The following is a 20,975-nucleotide window of genomic DNA, read 5'->3' as shown; positions in this document are numbered from 1 at the left end:
AGCATTTCAGGAGCAAGGGGCCGGTTCCTCTTTCAGAGCATCAAAAAACAAGTTCTATTTTCCTCCCAGTGTTAGCAATATTCAGCTGAGCCTTGCTCTTTTTCCCCCCAAAAAAGTTTAGTTTCCAGGAAACAGGACTTTATTTTGAACACAAAGAATCTCTTTGGCCAGCTTGACACTCCTGGGTATACTCACAAATTTGGATACACATATATGACCTACAAGAACATGACCCAGTATAGTGGGAACTGAACCAGGTCTCAGGGAACAGTCTGGTCACTTCCCAACCCACCAGTGGCTTAATTGTGTGATCCTGGGCAGGTCCCTTCCCTCTGTCCGTGTCCTGCTTCCCAAGCCTTGAAATGGGGTTTAAGTTGCTTCATGCAGTACTTCACTGGACCTCAGAGTTGGCAAGAAGTATCTGAAACACTCACAAGATGCCAATCCAGTTTCCGCCAATGGCAGCAGTGCTAGGTCAGAACAGATGGATCAAAACCTCCTTCCTCCTTCTCCCTTGGCCTGCTGGCAATGCTCTTCTTAATCCAGCCCATGATGATGTTGGCTGGGAGAAAGCCCCACTGGCTCACAGTCAGCTTGTTGTCCACCAGGACCTCCCAGGTCTTTACCTGTAAAGTTGTTTTCCAGCTGGCTGGCCCCCAGTTGTAGTGGTGAGTGGGGTTATTCCTCCTTGGGGGGAGGAGTTCCTATTCCCCTTGTCGGACTTCATAAAGCTCCTCTTTGCTCATTGAGGTCCTTGTGAATGGCACCCTGGAACATGCAAAGCCAGGGGAGCAGGGAGAGCTCACAGCATTTAATAGCTCAAGTGGTGGATCTGGGAGAAAAGGATGGATTGGAGATACACATCACTTCCCTTCTGACCACTGCCCACACCAGAGCGGGGACACCGGCCTGGGCACAGCCAGGGCACAGGGAAAGGGGGATCCTGGTGCCATCTCAGCACACACCGTGCCTGCCTGTCACTGTTCCTTCACTCGCCATCTGACAAAGTGAGGAAGCAGCACTCAGGGGAAGAGGTGACCGGGCAAATTTAAGCAAAGACATCCCAGGGAATGAGTCACCAGCTCTGCATAAGAAACCAGACTCCGCTCTGGAGGGAGAAGGGCAGCAGGAAAGAGGAACACTCCTAGGAGACAGCTGCAGGATGATTAAAAGGCCTTCACTTGGACCTTGCATTGGAGACCCCCCTGCCATGGCAGCAGAGTGTGACAGCAGAGCCCTGGGTGTGCCCACAGAGCAGCTGCTGCCCACGGGGACGTGGCGCTGGGAGCTCAGCGCCTCAGGGAGGCTGCTCCCAGGAGCAGGAGAAATCACCTACCTAACCCAAGCTTTTCTCAGGAAAGGCTTGGCTCTGGTGGTGACATTTCTCATGGGAAATGTTATTTCCTTGAAAACCTCGGGTATGCAGGTGAACTCAAAGCTTTTAGCACAGTGGCACCAGACACACTGAGCTGGTTGAGTCAGAAGGTAATTTCCAATACATGTAAGGCAACTTCCAAGGACCAGAGTGCTTCATCGCCATGTTTTCCCGGTGAGAGCTTCAGTTGTTTTGCTTCTAAGAATCAGCCTTTTGTTTACTGTTTTAGCTTATTTCCTCATGGAGAGCCTTTCATTTACTCCCCAGCATTACCTGTAGCTTTTAATCTGAGCAGGTGAAGGAGGTGGAAGAGGAACAGCTCTTCAGCAGCGGGGCCAGTGTGCCAGGAATGGTACTTTTTTTTAAAGCTGTTCATAAAGATAACGAGAGATGAAAAGGTTGAGTCAGGAGCGGCATCTTCTCTAGTTGGAAAGCACGAAACACAAGAGCACTGCTGTCTCTTCTGCTGGGGCCCTGGCATTTGGGATGTTATTGCTCCCAGGGTTTGCCCTATGGAGCAGATGCCCCAGAAGGGCAGCCAAGGTGGACGGGTGGATGGCAGAGAACCTGCCAAGGGATTCACACCCATCCTAGAGGGGCTGCAAGGCCTCAAAGAGAGAAGAAAATCTGCCTGGAGAAAAAAATCTCAGAGCCCAGACTTGTTGGGTGAAAGGTGTTGGAAATGCAAATTGTTAATTTAAAGAACTGTGCCAGGAACCAGGGGTGCCAGGCTGAGCTGCTATCTGCTGCATCAGCTGCGAGCCTGGCTCGGGGTTTCAAAATAAAATTAGACTTGCAGTATATGTCTTTAAATATTTAAATTACTTTCAGTAATTCATATGGTGACATTTAAACAAAGTACACCAAGCAAACGGCTCCCAGTGCTAAAAGGAAATGTTTGCAGGTAATAATATTTAATTTAAAAGGGAACAGCTGATATCAAGGCAGAATCTTAATGCTGAATTCAACCTACATTTCGCTCTCAACCAAGCAGGGAAAAATAAATCCCCAGGCCTGCAAATGGTTAAACATGCAGAGTGGTGTGATCGAAGTGCTGGCCCCAGACACCCTAAAGAGCTGTGAATTATGTGGGTGCTCAAATAATTGCAGGATCGGGGCTGCTGTGCAGAGCAGCTTTGTGGGCTCCCAGAGGCGGGGATAAGCAGCTTCATGCTGGGAGGTGAGGACCACGGGGGCTTGGTGATGCCAACCCCTCCTGCCACACTCACCTGCCCTCCCACATCCTTCCTGGGCCCTTTGCTGTGAGTCTGTTCCAGAACTAAAGGGAAAATCCAACCTGAGTGCAAAAAAGCAAAACTCAATGAAGTCAACTCACACACAGGCGGCTTCGCCGTGGTGCTGCTGGCCAATTTGGAGAGCTTAGCTGGGTCTGTTACATCAGTCACACTGGATTTCATAACATCAGACATTTCAATGAGGGTGACTCATTCTCTCTTGAAGTGTATTGTATGTATGAGCAAAGATGATTAACTTTTGCTGAATGGTATGATTTCTCGGATGGGAACTGCTATTAATTAGGAGCGGATCTCAGATGTTCACAAACCCTGTTTTCATGGCCTACTTTGTATATTTTTCTCCATTATACTTGTTTTTTTAGCTCAGGATAAATATTAAAGTGCTCTTCCCTGCTATCTGGCACTAAAGCAGCCAGATGTCCAGCAAAGGCATCTGACTTTCATAGTCAGGCACGGCCCAGGGTTCAGTTCCTGTGGCCAAGCTGCAGCTACTTGCCCTAAAAAGCTCAGTTTTCACATTAAAAGCAAACAAAACAAAATAAAAGGGAGCTTCCAGCCAGCACAAGTGCAGCAGATAAAGTACCAAGGGAGGTAAAATAAGCACAAGTGGCTCAGAATGTAAAATCCAAAGAATTATCTTTTGTCATCCTCCCCTCAAATTTTCTTTATCCAAAGAAAATTGGGGGCTTATGCTAAGCTTGTGCTTCTGGCTGTTGAGGGTTGAGTTTTGGGGGTCAACAACACCAAGGGTCCTTAGGATAAAGAGTTTGCCAGGTTCAAGGAGGAAAATACCCTTTCATCTGTACTGGCTGCAAAGCTGGACAATTGACCAGGATAAGGCTCAGGGTGCTCAGTGGCTTCGACCACATCTGCAGCATCCAGCACTGTGGTCCTGCAGGAAGTGCCTGGAGACATTAAGACCAGCCAGCTTGGAAAAGCCAAAGGAGGCAGGCATGGGATGGAGTTGTCCTTCCCCACCCCAGGCAGTGCTGGGGGGATGCCAAGGAGAAGCCAGGCTGAAGCTGGGGACTCAACAGGTCAGTGTTTAACAGCCAGGCTATTCGGTGGTATCCTGCCACCACCTCATGATTCCCAGCATCTCCATCGGGATGACAAGGTCCCCTCCCAGATCCAGCCTATCAGCTCCCTCTGGTCCTATCCCATGGCACTGGCAGCGAGCAACACAACATCCCACAGAGCCAACCATCCCACCCTGCTGCAGCTCCATTGCTGTAAAACAGTCCTGGGAACAGACAAACTGTGGTCAGTCCCTCTGCCTGGCCAGCAGGAGCTGGAGGAAGTGTCCTGTTCTTGGTTCCTGGTGAGACACCACCGTGAAAGTCAACTGGGACTTCCAGAGAGGGAAAGGAAGGGTCACGGCTCAGCCTCGTATTCTACCAGCAAGGATGAGGTCCATGTGATTTGCCCAGTACCCCATCCCCATGCCCCCTGCAGCACTTACAGCACTCCTCAAATGTCAGGCAGGGACTGTGGGCAGCAGTTATGCAAACAAAGGTCACTGGCTCCGTGCTTTTCCCTTCCATCAGCTGAGGCTGCTCGAAGGGCACAGGCTGGAGAGCTGGTCCTGCTCCACAGCAGGCAGCAATGAGGAGCGTGAGCAAACACAAGAGAAGCAATTGTTTGTAGTTAATCGAGACAAGAAGAGATGATTTTTTTGATTAAAACTCAGGGCTGGGCATTTCAGCACAAATGGGGGGTGAGCAGTGAAAGTGCCCATGTGAGTGGCCAGCTCTACCCTGTGGGGGTTTGGAAACTTTGGGGGCAGTGACTTGCTCTCCTCCACTCCTCCCGCTTGTCACCAGGCAGTGGGCAGAGGCAGCCAGTTTGGGGTGGCCTGCCCTGGCTCAGGCACTGCACCCAGGCTGGTGGCAGCAGACCTGGAAGCACCTGCTGCCCAAGCTTCCCTGTAAGCACTGCAGCTCCCAGGCTGGCTCTCGAGAAGCTGGGAGTTGTGGGAGCTTCTCCTTCCAGACTCAACGGTGAGGAATGTGCATTCGAAATAGAGATAGGGCTGGTTTCACTTCTCCTGCACACCAAATCCAACCATGAGTCTCTTTGAGATAAAGTGGCACCTAGGGGTAGGAAATCCCCACAATTTGCCTAAATTTTGCACCTGTAAAATGCCACTGGCAGATCAAAGTGTGCCTGTATGATTCAGGCACAAGTCTGGGATGTGTGAGCCACTGCCCAAACTCCAGGCATGCAACAAAGGCTGAGCCGCGCAACACCAAGGGTTTCCTTGGAGACTGACGCAGAAGGGGCTTCTCCTCCAGAAGCATTTTCTCCCTGCCTTACCAGGCAAAGCAACACCCTAAATCCCATCCCTACCAGGAGAGCCAGCAGGGCTTCACTGCGCCACTGGAGGAAGGGGCAGTGCTGAGAGCCTGGAGGGGGGTTTTCCTCACCTCCGGGTAGCTTTCCTGTTGCGCAACTCACTCGTGCTTCTAAAAATGTTTGCTGAAGCAACAGTCTCTAAGGCGATTTCCATAACAATGGGCGCAGAAGAACGATCCATGCTGCTGGAGTGATTTGCTCGCTCACACGCTGGCTGAGGACAGGGCACACCGCAACTCCAGCGGTGAGATGTTCGTGTGAATGAGAGAAAAAGAGTATTTGAACTGCTCTCAGCAGCTGCTGGAAAGCTCCCCAGAGGCCCTGCTGTCCATGGCCCGGCCGAGGGGCACGGGCAGGGCTCTCTGCCTTGCCCCGGGGCATTGCCAGACCGCTGGACTCTGCAGGCACAAAAACACCCACAGCAAAGGTACAAAACCACAGAAAATGCTTCCACACCTTTGCCACTGGTGCGTCGCCTCTGCCCGGCAAACACGCACCGCGGCACGCACCCGCAGAGGGGCATCACCAGGCAGCAGCAGCAGCTTCACCCTGCCATCAGCCTAAGCTCCTGCTTCATCGAGGCCCCCGTCCTTAAAAGGCCCTGAGTTACACAAAGCCCCCACGTGTTTCTCTTTTATCTCACTATTCTGGGTGCTCAGCCCCAGCCAAAACCAACCAGGTTTGCTCCTTCCCCACATCTTTTCCAGCTGACCCGTTAAAATCAACACTCAGCCGCTGCCTCCAGTTTGAATCGCTCATATCCTGCCATTACAGCTTTGTTTAAATCCGTGCAGAGCTCAACCTGTTGTCAGACAGACACTAATTTGTGTGTTTCTAATTATTTGTTTCCATCTTAAAACCTGTTTTTCAGCAGATTGCAGCTTTATTTTAATACATACTTGGCTAGAGCTTGATACACTGGTTGCCAGTAACCTAGACACAAATGGAATTGCATTGCACAGGGGGAGCAGGGAGAGAAAAGAGACTGAGCTAAACTGAATTAAGAGCCTGTTCATAGAAACGAATTAAGCAAAACTGTGAAACAAGCAGCAGTGTTGCATTGCAGAAGACTGTTTCTATATTCTTGCTTCTAGCTCTCCAAATAAGATGAACCTCTGCGTTCACAAAAGGGCATTTGAAACATCTCCTTACACAAACACTTTGACCATGTTTTTTTTATGTGATTAAAGCTCTTAAACTTAGGGTTAATCCTTTTTATACTCACATGGTTGGTGTTGAAAATTAGCTCATCAGTGGGTGACCAAACCAGGATCAATCTCCAACTGCTTTCCCAGGATGTGAATGCAGACAGTCAGGCACTGTCCCTCAGCCCCTTCAGTCAAGCAACACCAACAGCCTTTGCCTCCTCCAGGAGCAGGCTGGGCCCTTTGTTTCTGGGTCATTTTCACAAAAGTCGTCAGAGGGCAGGAGAAGTAGTTGAGGTGCTGCTCTGAGGCAGCTGACACTGCTGTGGCACACCAGGCAGCACAACCAGTGAGTGCTCTGGGACCTGCCTTGCTTCATTCTCTCTCTGTAGCTCTTTCTCCTGTGCTGAGGATCTTGGGGTCTCTGATCTAAAATGCAGTTAAGGAGACTGAGGCAATTAAACAAAAAGAAAACCATATGTTATTTGCTGGCAAATACTGACTTTTTAGTGAAGGTCATGTTCTGCACAGCCCTGACTGAAGCTGCTTACAACAGTCTCACCTTTGGCTTCTCCTCTCCAGCTCCCTGCCTTTCCCTGGGTGTGGGAAAACCCAGCAAGAGCACCCCACAGACAAGAAAGCTTCAGTCCCCCCCACCTCAGGGATTGTGAGTTGCCCACCAGGACAACAGGAGCCACATGAGGAGTGGCAGTGTGCATCCAGCAGCACGTTGTCTCCCCAGCATGGCCTGACCTCTGGTTGTCTCCACAGTCGGCCACAGAGGGAGAGTGAAATCCCTGAGCAGCTCTTTCCAGCAGTGAACACACTCCAGAGACATTGATTTCTCTGCAGGCTTTTTGTCAGCAGACAAAGGGGCTCAAAAAGCTGATGCAGCTGGTGGGGTGTGAGGGTGTACTTCCCAGGAAGGACCAACTGCCAGAGGGAATCAGGTTTTCTGTTGTCAACAAAGTGGCCTAGGACTTTGGAGGAGACACTAGGCTGAGGGCACAGCCCAGAGCACTTGGTCCATCTTGCTCCTGGTGTGCAGAGGTCCAGCTGGGAGGCTGACAGGGTACATCATCTCCAGATGAACGCCAGTGACCTCCTCCCTCTGGCAGATCTTGGATTCTGTGGGATACATGGCCCAAAGCACTCATTCCATCAGTGCCAAGCAGCATGGAAGTCACCTGGGAAAAGGCCTTTGTCAGGCCAGATTTTGGGGGTGGCCTCCTGGTTTGGTCCTTGCTGAGGAGCATCTCATCCAAACATACCTACCTCCACCTGCAAACTGAGCCAGTGAGGATGGAGAGGGTCCATCACCTCCTTGCAGTCCTTTCCTATTTCCACCCAAAGACATTTTTGGTGAGCTTCTACTCCTTTTTTTATGCTAAAAAGGAAAGAAAAGAGGAAGACACGCACTTGATGTTAAGGAAATCTAACAGAGCGTGCAGCAATCCAACTGCTCAGACACATATGCCTCCTTCCTTCTGCTCCGTACCAGCGAGGCTGTGCCATATTTAGATCTGGCTCCATCTCTCACAAACTTGACCAACTGTTCCTCCACAGTGTCATCTTTGCTTGTTTACCCCCAAACTGTTCACTGAAATCTTCAATTCAGTGAGGGAGAAATAATAATAATAATTTTTAAAAAAAGGTTTTATTTTTAATGATATTTTTAATGACAGGAAAAGCACTAAATGCCAAGAAAGGCAGATCGTTACAGTGGTGGGTAAAGAGGTCAAAAGATCCCTTGGTGAGTCATCATCTCCATCAGGGACCTCCCGTGTGAGAAGGCAGATGTGTTTCCTAGAAATTGCTGTGCTGTGGCCGGGCCAGCCCCACGCTGGCTGCCAGGGCAGCATCCGGCCGCCCGAGTCATTGGCCCTGGGATGCTTCCTCAAGTGTGTGCTCCCACAGCAGGGGCCCTGGCATGCTCCCACAAATGTGTGCTCCCACAGGAGCGGCCCTGGGATGCTCCCACAAGTGTGTGCTCCCACAGGAGCGGCAGGTTCTGTGACCACACATGAAGGCAGGCACAGAGCTGTGGCCATGCTGGGGTTGCCTGGGTGTAACTCTTCCAAGGAGCTGCACTGTTCAGAGCACTGGGCATCTGCAAAGGGGTAACGGCCTCCCCGAGGGAAAGGCTGAAAGTACAGCTTTGTTGCAAGTAGGAAACATGGGAAAGAGCAGAGAGCATTTCCCTACCTTCCTCATTGTGCCAAACCATGGCAAGTTCACCCCAGTGTTTGGGCCTCAGCATCAGGACAGGAGTCAGGCAGAGCTGGTCTTGCTCCACACTTTCAGCCATGATTGTATCACAGATGAGGCAGAGGTGAGCCCTTGTCCTCCTGCACACAGTGAGGAGCCTTGGAGACTTCTCACTGAACAACCACACCTCTTCCTGGCTCGCCTTTGATGTCAAGACACTGCTGTCTACTGGAGGGCCTGGTGACAGCCTGCCCTGCAGTCTTGCAGGATGCTGCAGCCCTGCACCCCCCACACCAGCCATGGGCCTTGTGTACAAAACTTTCTCACACTCGAGGCAGATCTTACGGAGTTAAGAGCATTTTCTTGGCTTGCTGTGCTGGTGGAAGAGCGACTTACAGCAGAGCAGATGGATAAAATTCTAATTTGGGTTTCACATGATTTATATAAATAGGCTTAGACGAGGTTGCACAGAGATGGTGCAGTCATCTGCCAGCCTTGCTCTGTTTACCTCGAGACCCTCTCCTCCCCCTGTTAATGAGCACCCCAGCGGTGCCTCGTGCGCTGGCAGTAACGAGTCACCTCAGCCGTGTCACCTCCTGCCAACGCCACAGCCCCGGGCTGCGCTCCCATCGGGGCAAAGCAGCCTCCTGCCACCCCACCTGGCCAGGCACGGCTTTTATGCTCATCCCTCAAACCCAGAGACAAATTGTCAAGGAGCACACCAGAGTCACAACTCCCGTGGCTGGCTCAAGAGACTGGGGGAGCGTATGGACCATGCTGCTTCCTACCCAGGGGAGTGGGAACCAGAACGGGGCTCCTCCAGCCCCCACTCACTCACAGGACACCAAGTTCTGTCAGGGCCTCTCCCCAAGGGTGGGTGGCTCAGAGTGAAGGGACACCAGTGACCCCACAGCCACCTTCATGAAAATGACCCAGTAACTCCCCCTCCTCTCCGCTAGCGCATCACCAAGGAGCCTTCACCACATCCTGATGAAAATCATCAAGCACAACTTTGTTGGGTTTAGTTAGAAACCCCTGCCTCATCTCCACTGCTCCTCTGTCCCTCAAAGGGTGACATGAGCTGGTGCTGCTCCTAAGAAGGGGCTTGTGACAAACAGGTGAAGGTCTGGCTCCTGTGAGGCTCCAGCATGCATCTGCTGAACATCTCCATCCCACGTGTATTGTCTCCTAGGAATCAAATGTGACGTGACCCCAGCAGAAAAAAACATAGAAAACTAAGCTACTGGTTTCTTTCTGTGGTCACCAGAAGCTGGATATGTGACAGCTACATCTTCCCAGTGTCAGATACAGTTCAGGGGTCACTCACGCCTGGTGCAAGGGACAGGGGCAGGGCTCTGCTTTTAGCACACATTGACCCCCAGATATCCCAAGGTCTGAGATGCAGGGGTGATCAAATAAAAAATGCCAAGTCTGGGCTGAAATGGGAAGTGGGACACAGGTTTCTCCAGTTCAAAGGCCAAAAGCCAGACTGCCAAACAGAATGACACCTCTCCCTGTGGGCCCAAGTACCCCAATCCAACGCTTTGTCATGTAACACCTCTGAGTGCCTTTGGCTCTGGCAAAATGATTATTATCACAAAGCAGATGCATAGTTTGAGGTAGAAAATGATGGAAACATCATTTAACTAGCCCAGAGTTTGTCTGCCTGCATCCTCATTTTTACAACCTGATTTTCTACAGAAACAAGGTTTACACAGCCACACCACCCCTGCACCCCTCCTCTCCGACTCTCCTTCTTTTTGGACACTTTCAGCCACATGGTATGGGGGCTCCCAGTTATTATGGAATGTAAGCTTTGTGAGGTTTGGTGGCTGATGAGAAGGTGATGGTGTGTGTTTAGCATTTACTGGCCAGGGAAAGCTCATGCACGTCCTTTACTCCACAACACAAACCCATCGGAAACCAGGCTTTGCTGGTTTCCGCCACTCGTGGAACAAGTTGTATTATTTGTATAATTGTATCCTAGGAGCCCTCATTTCTGTCCTGCATAGTCCCTGGCATGAGCAGTATTTTCCATGGTCAGCCTGGAAGGAGGGAGCAGACTTTAACCCCCTCAGTGCAAAGAGCAGATTCCTACATCAGGTTATTCTCATGCAACCCGCCCTATGAGGAAAAAAGCCCTCCTAGGACCAAGGCACATGCAGAGAAATCTCAATGCCAGCAAGGGGTTGCCTCTAGGAGAGGTGCAGGTGGATTGAGAGCAGCTGGGGACACTCCTGGGGGGCTGCTTGAGCCTTTGCAGCTCCTGCAGCCAGTACCTTGCTCAAATCCCACCTTCAGCCTGGCCACTGCCAAAACTCTCTGATTCAGCATCCCTTTCCAGACATGAATCATAAACCAGCTCTTCAGCAGCTGGGATAAGGCACAGGTCACCAAACAAAGTAAGAAAAAGAGATTTGTCAAGGGCCAGAGCGGATAAGCCCCTGTGGTTTGACAGTTTCCCTGCTTGTGCATCTCTGCTGGAGGAGCAAAGTGATGTCATGCTGGCAGTTGGAAATACTTCTGCCCAAGGAGATGCAAGCAGAGCCAGCTCTCTGCTCTGGGCCACCATGGAAGGTAACAGGAGCTCCATCGGGCACCTCTGGCTTGAGATGGGCGGGCCAAGGCTTTGCAGAAGTGACACATGGCTTGGAGCCTTTTGGGATCTGAGTCTGGTACATGCTGAAGGACCCCAAGTGGAGAAGGGGAGGTCTTTGGGGACATCACGGCCATCCCAGAGCACAGCCCCCCCTAGTCCTTGTTGTCCAAGTTCATCACTGAGGTCCTCAGCCAGCCTGAGCCACATCAACCACCATTCCCACCCCTACTTGTTCCTGTTGTCTGAGATCCACCCCTAATTATGGGCAGCAGAGAGAAGAAAGGAAGCACAGAAAAGCTAGAGATTCACATCAAAAAGTGGGGGGATGCTGGGGACACCAGCAATTCCTGAGAGTGCCACAAATGTCCTGCAGATGAGGGCTAGGAGAGATGTAAGGAAGGGGACCAGGTGGTCCATGGAGCCCCCCACCATCAGCACCTCCAAGGGCTCAGAGCCACGCTGGGCTCTTTGTAGTGTGGGTTGTGACGTGTGTGGGCCTAAAAAGCTGGACCATAAAACTTCCGTTGAGCTTGGAGGGTCAGTTTGTGCTGCCATGGGAAAGAAGAACAAGTGGCAGGTTCAGGGCACTGCCAGCAGTTGGGCAGAGTGTTCCTGCATTTCCCAGTGCCCACAAGAGTGGCAGATGAGAAACACGTCAGGCGGAAAATATTTGGGGTTTTCTTCTAATAGCTGCTGCCTCTGTGCTGAGGACATGCAAAAAAAAGGGCTGGATCTTCTGTCAAAACCATTTCCCACTACTGCAAAGTTTTTAAACAAAACCCAAAGCATTCCAAAAGAGACTGGGGAAGACACCCAGAAATCAGAGAAAATAACTTAGGGTTGAAAAGGTTTCAGAACTGGATGATTTAATTGTTTCTGGATTTCATTTAAGCCTTCATTTTTCTAAAGTTTTTAAAAAGCACATACTTAGTAGTAATGGCAAAGATATTTCCTTGGAGAAGTGTGAGTAGCTTGTAGACGCAATGTTTGAAAAATGATAAAAAATAATAAAACTTTGCTAACTCCCTAGAGCAAAGAATAAAAATCACATTTGTCTAGGAATATACTTACACCAGCAGGATTTCACTAGCATGTGAACGAGGAGTTGGTATGGCCTCAGTCTCTGAGGCTTTCCCAGTGTCTTAGCAATGAAGTGACATTATTTCAGTCCCAAGTAGTAGAATTTCTTACACATTCCAACAAATATCCCGTCATCAAGCTGGAAGCTTTGACGAACAGGACAGCTGATTCCTGCCACAGATCACAAACCACTGCTTCCCCCCGTGAGTCAACGCTAAACACGGATTTCAGTGTGAACCATTAAGCACAAATCCAGCCTCGATCCATGCCAGCAGAAAACCTTGGATGAAGCATCTACTGAAGCCCCTTCCAGGAGCGGGGACTTTCCTGAGCTGGGTGCTCAGGTCACTGCCTCTTCCTTGGAACACAAGGGCATCCAAGCCTGGGTTATTTCAGTCTCATGTGGAGTGAAGTCACCACCACTTCAGCCACTGGTCCCCATTCACAACTCTCGTTCATTCACTCCAGAGCATTCCCATGGCCAGATGTTTATCACTCTCGTGTCACCCTCCAACTATTTTGCAGGGGTGGTAGGAGTGGCTTTTGGAAGACATTTGAGTATACACACAAATACAGGCTTGGGCTGCTGTGTGTTTGGACAAATAAATAAGTGCAACTAATCAGTAGAAATGTTTTTATGTTAGCTATGACTGGGAAGAGAGTATCCCAGCCCTGCCAGATAAAAAATCCCCGTGGGGATTTCTAAGTGCACCCAAAACCAGCTGGACAAAGACCTTGCTTGTTCACCCCATGGATTTGTGTGGGAGAAGAATTTAAAAAATATAGGAAGCTTTTAAAAAATAAAACTAAGCAAACAAAATAAGCCCTCTGCCCCTTACCTCCACACAGCCTGAATGGCTGGAAGAAGAACATGGCTGTGTGTGTTGGGCAACACAGCACTGAGCCAGGTCTCTCCAGCGCTGAGCTGGACAGGCAGCAACGATGGAGATGGTTGCTCCTGCAGCTCCCAGCACCCAGACCCAGCAGCTTCTGTCCAAAACAACCACTCATATACATGTATTCAAAAATACCTGGGTTTTTACCCCATTTATAACACACCTTGGAAGGTCGGCCTGTCTGGGAGTGCTTTTCCTGGCCTCGTGGCACGGCAGCAGCAGGCAAGCAGCAGTTCTAGTACAACATCAGTAGTAATGTCCTACCCCAGATAGAACTGTCCCAGACCCACTTACCTTGATGCTCAAAAGAGATGCTGGCAGGACCTGGTGTTCCTGCTGGTGTTCCTGCTGGTTACAGGCAATGATGAACTGTTTCCATATCAGGAGATAGTTTTGAGAAGGCAAATGACAAATCAGCAGCTGCTGCGTGGTGATGGCTCAAAGGGAGCAAGGTGGGCTTGTTTTGGAGGCAGGACCTGTACAGGGGAGGCAAAGCACAGCTGGAGCATCCACTGCCACCCTAAGTACTCAGAGATCACTGCAGCACCCAGGAAGCCAGATCCCACCCCTGCGCAGGGCAGCCCATCCTGCTGAGGTCAGTAGGGCAGATGTGCTCAACACCTGGCAGCAGGTCCTAGCCCTGATCCCTCTGAAACCAGCAGCTAAAGCTCCCATTTAACATCAATGGAGACAGGATTTGGCCTGGATCTTAACTAAACCCATGACCATCAATGGCTTTGCCTGGGGTTTAATTCCCTGGATTAAGGGGAATTTGCCCCGCAGTCACTCAGGGAGCCCCAGCTCCCTGGGCAGAGCTCAGCACCCACATCTCACCACCGTTCCACCACGGCCAACGAGAGCAAACCAACCCCAGGGCCCTGGGTTTTAAACAAACAAACAGCAAAAAGAGAAAGAAAAAGAAAAAAAGAAGAGCATTTATTTCCCCCGCAGCTGTGCTCTCCCGGACAGAGGATTTCTGTGGCAGGACAATGCCGCTTTATGCGGCGAGGTTAAGTTTCAGTTACTTGAAACTATCAGCTCTTGTGTTCGAATCATCTTATTACCTCCACAATCAAACAAGGCTTCCCCATGGGCAAGGATTCGGTCATGCTGTTTAAAATGGACACAAAGGTCAAGCAGGGCTGGATTTAAAGTGATCTAATGGGAGCTTTGGGAAGGGGAATACAGCCAGCATGGTATTCATCCTGTTGGGAGAGGCAGGTCCTGTGTGCTGAGCACCATTTGTAAGAAAGAGGAACCCAAAGTCAAGCTCTAGAGTTGGGGTTTTGGTTCCCAAATGTCCCCTCTGAGAGCAGTTTACAACCATCTAGCATCAGTCTTGGTCCTCTCCAAAGTACTTAAGGTATCTTCAGACCCAGTGTGACATCTCCAGTAGAGTTCCACTTTATCTTTCTTCAAGCAAACCCAGTGCTCTCTTGGCTGTTGCCTCTCCCACCAGCAGTTTGGGGAGGGCAGCACCTCTTCTAATTATCTATCCAAATGCTCTCCATGACCCAAGTGGAAAGAAACAGCCCTGGATCACATCAGTTGCAGTTAGGCCCAGCTTGTGAAGTTACTCAATATTTGGGCACATCCCACAGTCAGCAGCACAAAACATGTGATGAAGCCAATGTGCGTTTCAGGGCTGCAAAGCTAAAGAGAGCAGATGCTAAAGCCTGAGTGGTGCTTCTGAGCTGAGACTGCAGGGAGGCAGTCAGAGCACAGGGAAGCACATGCTGAACGTCACCTGGGGAGGCCATGGCTGACCGAGTGTTTGCATTTGTCCCCAAGCAGAGGACAGGGATTTACAGACCGCCCAGTGTGAGGGGAAACATCCCTCACATTGCACAGGTGTGGAAAGCAACATGCAGTGGAACAGGAGGAAAACAACTTGCCTGCATCTCCTTTGCTCATACCAGAACTGCTGCTCCTTCAGCCAAAACCTGGATCCCTGTCAGCCCCTGTACCACTGCAGCTTGGCATGGAGCAGGCAGCAAGCCTGGGAGCTGTGCTTGGAGCTGCTCCAGCTCTGCACAAGGCTCCAAGGGAAAAATGTGGCTTCCATGTTCTGATCCACCCCCTTGCCCAGAGGTAAGATATGTCACTGAGGAGCTGCAGAATGAAGATGTGTGTGGGGTCTCCCCTGCAACCAGCTTGCTACCCTGCAGTCTTGACTACCAAAGGAAAAGATGTTGCATTACTAGACCCAGTGCACAGCTCCAGCTCCCAGGAATTAATGCCCTGGGAAGGGAAGGTGGGGGAGCAACACAGCATTCCCTGGGGATGCACATGAGCAGGGAGCTGCGTGGAGCCGTCTTCTGGGGTGCGTACAGCAATGCACTAAGGAAGCTCCCAAAACCACAAGGCCTTTCAAACTAAAAGCCTTTTTTCTCCCACTCAGCTTCCTTCCCAGTTCCTTGGGATCTCAGTCCAGGGGAAGGAGGAAGCACAAATGCAAAGGAGTTAAGCAGAATCTTTCAGAAAAAGTGGCATGAACCATTCACCAAAGCAGGACCAGCCCTGTGTCCCAGATCCACACACCTCTTCCTCCATCTCCCTTAGGTCCTGTCCTTACAGGCACCAGCTGAGCTTGCTGGCTGGCTCCTCATGCGAGGTGACATCCTGACCTTGCCAGGCAAGCCCCAAACACTCTGCAACATGGAGCAGAAGCTCAGCTAAGCCTTCTGCACGAGCCAGCTCTGCCTGTCCCTCAGGGGCACCAGCCAAGAGCTAGAGTCACTGGTCAGGTGCTCAGGGGATGGTCTAGACACAATCAACATTTCATATGCAGATTTCATACCTTCCATCTTCAAGTAGCTCCTAAGTAGCTTGATTTAATGATCCCACACGTTTCCACCCAAGCCGCAGGCTATGGGGAAATTTGCACAGGTGTGGCAGTGTTTCACTGCACAGCAAGACAGAACAGCTTCCCAGAGCTTCCCGAGTGCTCTGGATGCTCCCTCTGCATCAGCCTCTGCTCGAGATGCTCCACGTGCAGCCAACTCGAGCCTGGGCACCTCTGAACTCACCAACACTGGGAGAGGGGCTGGCACAAATCAGAGTGCTGAGGCTGGGCACTGCTTCATCTGGTACTTGCCATCACATGGTCACCCAGGGCGTGAAAAGGCACAGGGTGAGCTAAATCCCGCAATTATTTAATATAATTAACCACAGGATTGAAATGGGCCCATTACCAAGGAGATAGGCTGATAGAAATCTTCCCTGCTCTTCTTTGACCACTAACCCGAACACAGGAAAGGCTTTGCCGTATCTTCCCAATGAGGGAGTGGAGAGGAGTAGGTCCTGCTTTTTGTTTTGCTTGTGTCTAATTAATATTATTTTCAGAGATTATTGATCCTGACTTCAAAGAGAAGCCATGTCTCATCTTGGGCTCTGGCACTGCAGGATGCCAGCATGACCCCACATTTCCAGACAGGTGTTCACACTGGTTTGGATCAAAGCAAGGGAGACAGCTGCCTTCCACATCCCCATCAACCACTTCCCAGGGCTGTGGCCAGCACCCTTCCAATGGGGAAAGTGAAATTAATTCATTAATTGCTTCCATCCTTTGGTGTTTCATGTTTTCAGCTTACAAGAACCATTCATTCTGCATTTCTACACCTTCCCAATACAAAACAGACCATTTTAAAGCATTTTTGGTCTCCAGCAGAGATCTTTTCAATGAACCTCCTTCTCGCTCTTGCAAAAGCAAAAAGGGTCCTCCCTGGACAATACACAGTGGATGGGCTCCCTTGCATGCAGCCCTTGCACCAGGGCTGGAGTGTTTCTGCAGTGCTCTTCTGAGGCAATGGTGGGGTGCAGGGATATCCCACAGCATGCTGAGGCTTGGGCTTTTTCACCAGCAATCAATTCAGCCCATGAAAGTTGTGCTGCATTAGTAGATCCCCCCCTTGTGCTTCAGGTGCAGCTGGAGAACATCACTATGACTGTAAATGGGGAAACCCTCCCCTCACAGGACTGTGGCGTTCAGTAACAGCCATACTGGGTTCATAGCCAAATAGCCAGTTCCCTCCTTTCACCTCCTCCAGAGCCAGCCAAACCCACCACTGTGACCCACAAGCCAAAACACACCTTGAGGCTCTCGGGGCTTTGAGCAGAGCCACCAAAAGCACATTATCATCCCTGGCTGGCCCCTCGCAGAATGGCATCACCTCAGTGTTTGCAAACACTGCCTGCATTGGGGTGTGAGGATGAAGACATCACTGGCAGTGCTTCTCCTGGGCTCCCTTCCAGCAGCCCTCGCTGCGAGGAGGGGTGACCAATTCCCGGAGCGGCTCCGTGAAGTCATCCTCTCCTGACAGGCCTTCTCCTCCCTGACATCATCAGCTGGGCAAAGCAGGCACAACAGCGGTCCCCTGCTGCGGGATTTGCTCCCAGAGGCACCCGAAGGGAAGCCTGGCTGCTCACAGAGCACACCCAAATGAGGGAACTGCCATGGAGCAGCAGCCCTCCAGGACTCCTGTTCAGTGAGCTGGGTGACACTGGTGGGAAAAGGCTCAGGAAAAGCAGGACAGAAACAACTCACCCAGCTCAGTCTGTCTCGATGAACCTGGCTTGGGAGCACCCTCATGCTGCAGATAACCAGGAGTCCATGGGCTCAGCAAAGCCTCTGCCTACCCCAGGGACAAGATCCTGGAGCAGAGACTGACGTGGTCCAGAGCAGGAATGCATGTGGATGTAAAAACCTTCATTTAAATGAGAGAAACAAGGCGTTAGTGATGAACATCTTCCAGAGGGGTTCCAACAGGAAAGGAGGCATGCACCCCTCACTGCAGCAAGGATTTCTCCTCCAGCCCCTTTGGTGTCCAGCACAACACCCAGGCAGAGAGGGCAAGGAGCTGCCCTAGGGGGTACCGGGAGCCCAGGCTGCTGACCCTGGAGTGGGGCATCCCTCAGAGCCAGAGAAAGCAGCTGGGAGTAGCTCCCAATTTAACAGGAGTGGGGGCTGAGCTCCTGTGTTGGAAGTATTTAAAGATTTTCTGGGCTGGCATCTTCACCTCCTCATCCACCCCAGCAGCACCCGCCATGGTTTTACCCAAAGAGAGTCCCAGTATAGCTCACCCTGCAGTGCTGGGGCTGCATCCTGCCCTTCCAAAAGCTTTTCTCTGCTCAGGATGCCCCTGCCAACACACCCACAAACACTCACCTTCTGCCCCAGTTTCCAAATCAAATGTTTTAATTTAAGGCTGGATGAATTATTTCAAGTGGGGGGAAAAAATGACAGGCAGAAACTGGAATTTCTCTGCCTTTTTCCAAAAACTAGCATGAACCATTTCTTTACTCTTTAAAGTTCTTAAGAGATTAACCAGAAAATTAAAAACATTTGGTCTTTTCATTACTTCTTCCATTTTTTCCTCCCATTTTTCTGCTGCGACAAAAAGCAAAAGAAGAAGAGACTATTGAAACCACTGAAAATCATTTACAAAAGGGAAGAAGCTTTCATTTCTCAACTACAACACAAGCAAGATTTTTAGTCTTTTTTATCATCTTCACTTTCTACCTTCTTACTCCTAGAATTTAGCAGAACAGGAAGATATCTTAAAAAGATTCAGGGAAAAAAAAAGCTCGATTCCAGAGATTCTGGCTTCTCGTGCCCAAGAGAAGTTGCCAAAACTTACTGATACTTGAAGACAATATACTAGCACAGGAACAGCGATGGTGGTGGAAATAGCCAGGAATTGATTTGAAATTAATTTGGTTTGATGGTGTTTGTACTATTTTGTGTTCACTTTCATGCCATTGGGGTTCAGTAAGAGGCTGCAGCCTTTTTGGGGCTCAAAACTCCCAACCAGAGATAGTAACATTTCTCCAGGCTGGGGACAGCAGCAAAGCCACACACAGCTGCTGTGAAGCTGCATGGCTGGGGTTTGCTCATTTGACTTCCAAACACAGTGCAATTTGAGAATAAGCTTCCCCTGACCAATCTCCATGACCAAGTCCGAGATAATCGTGGATCTCTTGACGGCAGCTCTGCCAGCAAGAGAGGATGCACTCAGGAACGGCTGGATCTGTCCTGAATGCTGGGAGTCAGCTGCCTGCAGTTTGTTCTGATGGCCAAGGGACACCAGCTTGGGAATGAGGTGTCCTTGCATGTCCCAGAGTGACAGAAAGAAAACATATCACATGAAGCTTGTGTGTAGCTCAACGTGCTTTAGAGGTGCTCTTTAAGGGGCCTACAAGCTCTTGCAAATCAAATGCACCTAAATACCAAACGGATTTCAACCTAATTCCAGAGGTAACACCACCTACTCACATGCCAAAGCAGGGAGCAGACGGCTTGCTAATTAACGTGTCTCCTTCATGAATATTGCACTTCCCGAGGAGGAATTTGGTGCTCAAGCAAGAGGCTGCTGAATTCGAGCCAAGCTGGGCTGAGCAGCAGGGATGTTCGAAACTGCTGAGATCCCTCTGGCAGGGCTGGTGCTAAAGCCAGCCCCTGGTTTTCACACCCACTGGGTGAGTCAGTGGGTGCTACCCCGGTACCACCTCCAAAACACACACTCAGCCCACAGACACATCTTGGGGGACACAGCAGAGGTGCTGGCAGGGACAGAAAGGGGAAACACAAAACCACAGGATGTTTGTGGTCCTGAACCTCTGTGACATTTGACAATACCTTGGGCCTGACCTTTTTAATCTCACAACCAAACCCTTCCCTAGAACCTTCTGGGAGCTTCCTTGGGCTGCAATACCCACCCCTGCACTGCCCTAATTTCTGTTGTATGCAGCCACCTGGGCAGTGTCCAACAGTCCCATCCACACACAGTTGTCACACAGCCCAGGGAAGGGCTAAGCACAGCCCCACACTCTGTGCTGGAAAAAGCCAGCTTTGCCAGCCTGATTGGAGCCAATTCAGGCAGGTTTCCCTTGGTCAGGGCTTTCAAGGCTCTCCCATGATGAGGTATTACCTTGGTCTCTATTTGTTTCCCCTGGCAGCCTCCTCTGATGTTACCCCATGAGACTGAGCAAGGAGACACCACAGCAACCTCACTGAGATACATGTGGCATTCTCAGAATGCAGCAAGTTTCCTTGGTGTCCTCCCCACAGCAGCATCCCCGCTCTCACTTCAGCACAGCTCAGGTGCCTGGTCCTCCAAAACCCACATGGTGCCTAAATCCTGTTGATCTTGTGCATGGTTAGATACTGAAGTAGAAATTGCGCTCCTAAGCCCCCCCAGGAATCTCACTTTACGAGTTGTACTTGAACCGGACAAGGAAAGCCAGGTCTGACCACATTAAAAGGGTTCCTGCTTTTTTAACCAAACTGCTGGAACTGTCGTGCTGGGGTCAAAGGACTCATCATTTCAGATCCCTGCAAACCCAGCTACTGTGCTGACAGTGCTGGAGAGCAACCAACCAACAGCCCCAACAACATCAACCAACACCAGTGACCTACAACAGTCCTATCCTGGCCTCATTTGCAAGAGACTTCCAGAGGTACCAAATGGACCCCTTTGGACTACACCCCATCTCCAGAGGAGATCATCACTGGCCAAGCCGAGACAGTCCTGCCCAGCCCTTGCTCTTAAGAGATCAAATTCAAGGGCTGTGTGGGAGCTCTCCCCCCAGCCTGGCTGTTGGCATTCAGCCCATGACAAACAGCAATCCTAGCACCAGGCTCCAAGCTGAGACTGGATCCCACAGTGTTAAAGCTATTTCTGACAAAATACACAGCCCATGTTATCACCCCATGGGACAAGGAGACTTCAGAGACCTGTGCTGTAGCCCTTTCTGGACAACCATCCTTTAAATTTAGCTCCTACTACATGTGTGCATGAAATCTGCTTGGCAGAGCAAAAAAACATCCCAGAAAATTCACTCAATCTTTATTAGCATCTCCAGGATTGCACAAACAGCCTCCCTAGCCACTGGAAAGTCTGCCTTTACCCAGCCAAAATGTTTCTTTGCAAGTCATTTGAGCTCTTACCTCAGAAAACTCCTTTCCTGCCCGCACACACAGCAAAGGAGCTGTAATCTGACTTTATTATGGTCACGCACGTGCTGTTGCCATGGAAATGGACACGATGCTACTGGGTCTGA

General features: G+C 50.5%; 1 long non-coding RNA gene across 13 annotated transcripts in view; it reads right to left on the bottom strand.

Annotated features, from left to right (window-relative positions):
* The window catches only part of LOC125331569, a 37,594-nt gene that overhangs the window by 6,954 nt on the left and 9,665 nt on the right, over nt 1-20,975 (bottom strand). For 4 of the 13 annotated variants that reach the window (XR_007206109.1, XR_007206115.1, XR_007206112.1 and 1 more), the window contains exons 3-8: nt 17,461-17,620; nt 13,209-13,390; nt 7,407-7,518; nt 5,058-7,259; nt 4,094-4,216; nt 1,649-1,743 (exon numbers count right to left, since the gene is read on the bottom strand). This is a non-coding gene — a long non-coding RNA (uncharacterized LOC125331569). Of the gene's footprint in view, nt 1-98; nt 1,744-2,604; nt 2,673-4,093; nt 4,217-5,057; nt 7,319-7,406; nt 7,519-13,208; nt 13,391-17,460; nt 17,621-20,975 lie in introns of those variants that run through there. The other 9 variants (XR_007206106.1, XR_007206110.1, XR_007206108.1 and 6 more) reach the window with 8 other exon arrangements.

This window comes from Corvus hawaiiensis, chromosome 11, assembly GCF_020740725.1.
Source record: "Corvus hawaiiensis isolate bCorHaw1 chromosome 11, bCorHaw1.pri.cur, whole genome shotgun sequence".
Classification (NCBI taxonomy): Eukaryota; Metazoa; Chordata; class Aves; order Passeriformes; family Corvidae; genus Corvus; species Corvus hawaiiensis.
This window is presented reverse-complemented; position numbering and strand designations above follow the sequence as displayed.